Source organism: Oryx dammah, unplaced genomic scaffold (genome assembly GCF_014754425.2).
Source record: "Oryx dammah isolate SB20612 unplaced genomic scaffold, SCBI_Odam_1.1 HiC_scaffold_23, whole genome shotgun sequence".
NCBI classification, from domain to species: domain Eukaryota; kingdom Metazoa; phylum Chordata; class Mammalia; order Artiodactyla; family Bovidae; genus Oryx; species Oryx dammah.
The window spans coordinates 111,281,036-111,288,139 of record NW_024070207.1 but is presented as its reverse complement, the minus strand read 5'-3'; positions in this window follow the sequence as shown (position 1 = coordinate 111,288,139).

The window sequence follows — 7,104 nt, the reverse complement described above, 5'->3', positions numbered from 1 at the left end:
GGTCATCACAGAGCACTGAGTTGAGCTCCCTGTTTTACACACCAGCTTCCCACTAGCTATCTGTTGTAAACACGATAGTGTATATATGTCAGCGCTACTCTCTCAATTCGTCATGTCCCCTTCTCTCAGAATCTAGATCTTCACTAGCTACTCTCAGTAACCAAGCCATAGGGTATTAACAACTGAGAACAACTTAATGAAAGCACATCTTCCAATATTATAGCTGCATTTGAAACTGTTAGGCTTGAGAATGAGCAGGGAGTTTGGGCTATGTTATATGCAAAGTTCACTGTGCAAAATGCCAGGCTGGATAAATCCCAAGCTGGAATCAAGATTGCTGGGAGAAATATCAATAACTTCATATGCAGATGACAGGCTCTAACTAAAGAGCCTCTTGAAGGTGAAAAGGAGAGTGGAAAAGCTGGCTTAAAACTCAACATTCAAAAAACAAAGATCATGGCATCCAGTCCCATCACTTCATGGCAAATAGATGGGAAAACAATGGAAACAGGGACAGACTTTATTTTCTTGGGCTCCAAAATCACTGTAGATGGTGACTGCAGCCATGAAATTCAAAGATGTTTGCTTCTTGGAAAGAAATGCTAAGACAAACCTAGAGAACATATTAAAAAGCAGAGACATCACTTTACCAACAAAGGTCCATATAGTCAAAGCTATGGTTTTCTCAGTAGTCACGTAAAGATGTGAGAGTTGGACCATAAAGAAGGCTGAGCGTGGAAAAATTAATTCTTCAGAACTGTGGTGCTGGAGAAGACCTCTTGAGAGTCCCTTGGTCAGCAAGGAAATCAAACTGGTCAATCCTAAAGGAAATCAGCCCTGAATATTCACTGGAAGGACTGATGCTGAAACTGAAGCTCCAGTACTTTGGCCACCTGATGCAAAGAGCCAACACACTGGAAAAGACCCTATTGCTGGGAAGATTGAAAGCAAGAGAAGGGGGTGACAGAGGATGAGATGGTTGAATGGCATCACCAATTCAATGGAGATGAGTTTGAGCAAACTCTGGGCTATACTGTAGGACAGGAAAGCCTGGCGTGCTTCAGTCCATGGGGCTGCAAAGAGTCGGACATGGCTGAAAGACTGAACAACAACGGGAACCCCATAAATCATGATATATAAGCAACCAGCTGATGTCTTGAATTGTTCACGAGGTTATAGGCAAACCCAGGCTATATGAGCCACCAATATGAGTTGTTGCAAACATTCAAAAACACTATAAGCAGAGAATGTCATAGAGGACTTATATGTGTTTCCTCTACATGTTCCATAAATTGTCTACCATTCAAAATCCTCAACCTACTCTCCCAGATTATGTATCCTTACATATAATTTATGGTGATTCCCTACTCCAGAACATTTTAATTTTTATGAAATTAAATCTGTTGATTTGTTCCTTCTTTTTCTTCAAAATTTGGTATTTTACATAACTACTGTAAAGTCTCCCATAAATTAATAGAAATAATCCCTTGAGTCATTTTCTAGAACTTTTACTTTTGCAATTAATATTTAAATCTTTCATCTATCTGGAATTTATTTTAACTTTGTAACTTTGTATTTTTTTTCAAATTTGTAGCATATTATTTTAACACCATTAATTTAAAAAGTCAACCCTTTGTTCCAAATTTCCATCAATAAAATACAGAGTAAGTTAATAAAAACATATCTACATGATGAACTACTCTGTAGCTCTTTAAAACAATGAGCTTGCTCTATATGTAATAATGCCAACAATGTACAGATTAAACAGTTACAACGAGAAAAACAAATTGAAGAAAAGTATGTATGCTATAGGGCTTCCTGGGTGGCACTAGTAGTAAAGAACCTGCCTGCCAATGCAGGAGACATAAGAGACACAGGTTCGATCCCTGGGTTGGGAAGATCCCCTGGAGGAGGGCATGGCAGCCCACTCCAGTGTTCTTACCTGGAGAATCCCATGAACAGAGGAGCCTGGCAGGCTAAAGTTCATAGGGTCTCAAAGAGTCAGACATGACTGAAGCAACTTAGCACACAAAAAACTATACATACAATTGTATAAAGGCTGAAAAAATTCTAAATATAAACTGTGAATAGTTGTATCTGAGGATCAGGACTGGGGACGGAGGAGAGTTTTTTTCCAACTATTTAAACTTACATAATTTTTAAAATGCATTTATATAAGCATATATATCTTTTGCATTTTAATGTCAATCTTGCAAACCAGAACAATTCTTTAAAGTTAACTACTACTATAGTCAAAACATGTATACAGTCCAAATCACTAAATGCATAGAACATTTGGTAAGAACCTCCTATCTCTTTTTTCCTCTGCTGGGCTCTGATGTGAACAAGAAATTCACCTTTATCAAGTTTGGTCTCAGAGGTTTTAGAGTTGTTACTTCAGTTAGCCTAAGGTAACTACTTAAATACTAGTTAGGCAAATAAGATATGCATATGAAAAGCTAAGAGATCAAAGTAGTATATGTGTACAACACTTTTGACAGTAGGTGAAGACTGTAGGAATGAAATTAAGAAAAAAGGCCCAGAAGAGTTTCTTAAGGGTGGGATAGAGCTGGTCAAGTTTTGGTGACATGAAGAACTATGGAGAAAGTATGTGAGTCAAGTTCAGAATCAGGGAAGTAAACATTAAATAGATATGTACATGTATAACTGAATCACTCTGCTGTACATCTGAAAATAACATGATACTATAAATCAACTATAGTTCAATAAAGAATAAAAATTTTTTATTTTTATAAATAAAAAATGGCAAAACAAAAAATAAAACCTCCATAGCTTCCTTTATATATTTCAAATAAAAATTCAAATTTTTTAATAAGAAAAAAATAGATGAGTCTCACTGGAGTATTGTTAAGAACCAATGGAGGTAATTTCAAAAATGTAGGTTAGAACTTAATTATGGAGAACCCTGTGTCAGCCTAAGGCTGTTTGTCATGCAGGACCAGTATGACAAATAGGTATTATTTTTTCATGTAAATATAAATTGCTGGGTATTGGAGGGGGGGCGTGTCTAACTTTTAACTAGGTTGGGAAAGATTCTCAAGTTATAACTCAGTATCAGGAAGGATTAGCAATGGATTAGCTGATGGATTAGCAATGTCTGATATGGGCTAATGATTGAGACACTGTTCTGTGCAGGGTATTTGCAGACTCTGCTAGAGGTAAGGAGGTTTGTGAGAGATGGGGAAATAGATGTGACAGTGTTTTTGAAAAATAAGATAGAGAAGACCTAAAGATGATGAGCCAAGGAAGAAAGATAGTATAATAGAACTTTACGAGGCTTGAGGAATTAAAGGTGAGCCTAAGGTTCTGAGCCTTGAGTCCTAGAACATTGGCACTATTTTCAAAAATAGATAATTTAAAAAGAGTTCATTTCAGGGGGAAGGTAAATTAATTTATGGTTTTTGATCTGGTGACCATATGATAATTTCTTGCAAGAAGTTTGGTGTAAGATATTGAAAATGCAGAATAAAGAAAAAGAGCTCTTTTTTTCCTTTCCTCTTCAGGAAGGCAGATTGCTGGAAGAGGAAAAAAAAAAACTTCACGACCTACTTACAAATCATCCCAATTCTGAGTTCCAAGAAGGGAATGGTTTAGCAATCCACTGGGGAGAACACAGTAAAAGATGGTGTATTTTTCCCCCTCAAGGCAATGATAGTTCTTTTTAAACTTTACTACCTAAATTACAAATAAGCTCTTTTTATCATTTCCAAAGTGCACATTACTTAAGTTTAGCTTGACTTCCTCTTAATCAAACTGAAGCTTTATTTCCATTTTGAGTTTATATTTGGTAGAATAATTTGCCTTGAAAATCCACCTGTAGTTAGGCCATATATGTGCACAGTACATGGTACAATTTAAAGTCCTTCCACAATTGCTCACGCAAGCTTCACAGCTCTCCAATGAGGGAATAAGACTGGAGTTTGAACCTCCACTGTACAGATGGATTCAAGTGGTACCTTGACAGGTGATGTGCTTTACCTCAAGTCTACAAAATAAGTTAGCAATGGAATCAGGCTAAGAATTGAGGTCTTCTAACTCCAAATTCAGTGTTGCTTATAGAGCATCACAGACTTTCTTCCACAGTGAAATATTCAATTTCATATCAGTCTTTTAAATGGCACATACTCTTATTTTTCATAAATAGTTGGATAGTGGGTTTCTCTTCTAATTTTTCTGTTAAATTGTGTTTACTTGTCCCCACAAGAACAAGGTTATGCCCTTTATGAAAGCTTGAGGCACAGACTATAATACTCAGGAAAGATTTATGATCTCACAATATTTTACTGCTGTCATTAAAAACAAGTGGTGAGATAAAGCAGTTTCAATTATACAATGAAAGGGCTGCCCTATTTCACAGACTGACTGAACTCAAAATACTTGAAATAATTGAGTTACTGTTTTCTCTTCTGTTCCAAAATATCTAACACAATGAGAATCATTTTTTTTGTTTCTGCTATTGTTTATAGTCAACAAATACTGCATATACTGAAAAGATAATAATTCACTACCAAAGCATGCTTTTTTTTTTTTGCCATTCTACTACTGCTCCATGGCTAAATAGTACATTTAGGAGCCTCCAAGGTTGTTTTCCTACAGGTTTTTACGTGGTGTGCTTCCCTCATATCATAAGGTTTATTTAAAATCTCTTGTACTTCACCTGACAGGATGTGACCTAGGGTGAAGGATAGAAAAGCTGATTGAAATTATACACCTCTGAGACCTCCAGAAGATTGACACCTATTTTCAGATTTGTTTACAGTTTACTCTGAGAAATAAAATGCCTCCATTTTATACGGGGCTTAAAAATGTCATCTGCAAGGGCAAAGACCGTTATGTGTGTGCCTTTGGGGTTTATTTTTAATTTCTAATATAGTCTTAAACATATTGTGCGTGCTCAGTCTCAGTCACATCCAACTCTTTGTGACCCCATGGACTGTAGCCCACCAGGCTCCTCTGTCCATGAGATTTCCCTGCAGGAATACTGGAGTTGGTTGACGTTTCCTTCTACAGGGGATCTTCCCAGATCAGGGATCAAATCTGCGCCTCCTGCAGTGGTAGGTGGATTCATTACCACTGAGCCATCTGGGAAGACCCAACATAAAGTGACCACTCAATAAATGCGTATTTAATTAAATTCAATAAAATTAATATATACGTAGGTTCAGGGTAGTAGCATACTCTACTGGGTAGAGATGGCACTGTTTGGGACTGGTATTAATAGATCGCATGTAGTAACAGCCCCACATCTTTTTAACTCTATTCCCACTATTTGCAATGTGGTTTGGAAGCATCTCCAATCCACAGATGTTGTCTATTTCCCTACCTTTGGAATATGAGTTGCCCCTGTGACTGTACTTGGCAAACAGAATGTGGCAGAAGTGTCATTGTGCCAGCTCTGAGCCTGGGCCTTGCTCTCTTGAAGCAGTCATCATTTGAGCAATCCTGGGAGATGAGAGACCTCATGGAGCAGAGACAAGCTGTCCCAATGGATGCCCTCCCAGACCAGCCAGCAATCACCCAGCTGACCCAACAGCTACCACAGACACATGAGGGAACTCACCTGAGACCAGCCCAAAATGCTGAACCACAAAATCATGGGTTTTGCTTTAAGCTACTATATTTGGAAGTGGTTTGTTACATGGGAAAAACGAATTAATGCACAGGAGAAAGACTGGTATAGGAAGAATCCAATATTCCTGTTCAGAAAAGAGACTCTGCCAAGAATTGGACAATTTTGCAAAGTCCTTATGGAGAAAACTACCACTTTTCTCTTTATCCTTCATTCCTTCTTTCCCAATAGGCGTAGCTAGCCTGATTGGTAAAAGCTTGACATTCCTTGGGCTACATTTTCTGGAAACAAGAATAACAAAGTTAAAGATGGTGGGTCTGCACCATTGCCCTCACCAACATCCTCTCAAGCAGAACAACCCCCCTTCTCTTCCCTCATGCTTTATGACAGATCTGTCTGTGTCTGTGGGTAAGGGCAGGGGCCCACCATTGTCACTTACTGTCCTGCTGGTTATGGTGTGTGGGGCAGGCCTACGGTCCTTCCCAGTGGCCTCTATCTACAACTGCCCTACAGATCCAGGTCTCTTCACAGGCAAGTCCAGATTCAGGGTGGACACAGGAGTGAGCATTAAACTTCAGATTCAAGCCACATTTGCCAACAAACATCAGCAGCTGGATGCCATTACATCCATTCTGACCAACAAAACCGCAAGAGAAGAAATGGGTTTTAGTGTTTCTTCTGCATTATCCAATAGCTGTGACTATCAGCTGGAAAGTTTTAAATGTATAATGAAATGGAATTTCTCTCTTGGATAGGTTACAATTTCACTGTTTTTCATTTTAAGTTTTATGGGATTGTTATTATTATAATTAGAATATAACTTTAATTCTTTTATATTCAATTTTTCTATCAAATGTCTAGGCAAGAACCACACAAATTTCAAATCACTCTATTTTGGTCCTTTTATATGTAGAGATGAGAAGTTACTTCAATCAAACAACAGCAGGTCTTCCTTTCCAATTGTCAGATTTTCTGCTCTATTTTAAAACTCAGCACTTGGTAGTGTAACTGGATTTTTTTCCCCAGAAAGAGAATAGCATATAAAATTAGATAATGGATAGCAACTCAATTTAGCATGTTAAAAATGTTTGTTTCACACAGAAGCACACACACACACAGCCACACAGAGTTCTTTGGGAACGTGTATTAATGAACAACACAAACATGAACATTTATGTATTTTTGTTTCACCTTCCAAAAAGTTTAAGGATGTAAAGAAATGTGGGAAAAAAAATGTGTGGAATAGTTGACACCAATAGTAGGGGGAAAGTACCCTAGATTCCCACTTCATGTTCAATTCAAGATGAGACTTTTTTAAAATATAAATTTATTTTAATTGGAGGCTAATTACAACACTGCATTGGTTCTGCCGCATATCAACATGAACCCGCCATGGGTGCACATGCACTCCCCACCCTGAGCCCCCCCCCACCTCCCCGCTGACACCACCCCTCTGGGTCATCCCAGTGCACCAGCCCCACGCATCCCATATCATGCATCGAACCTGGACTGGC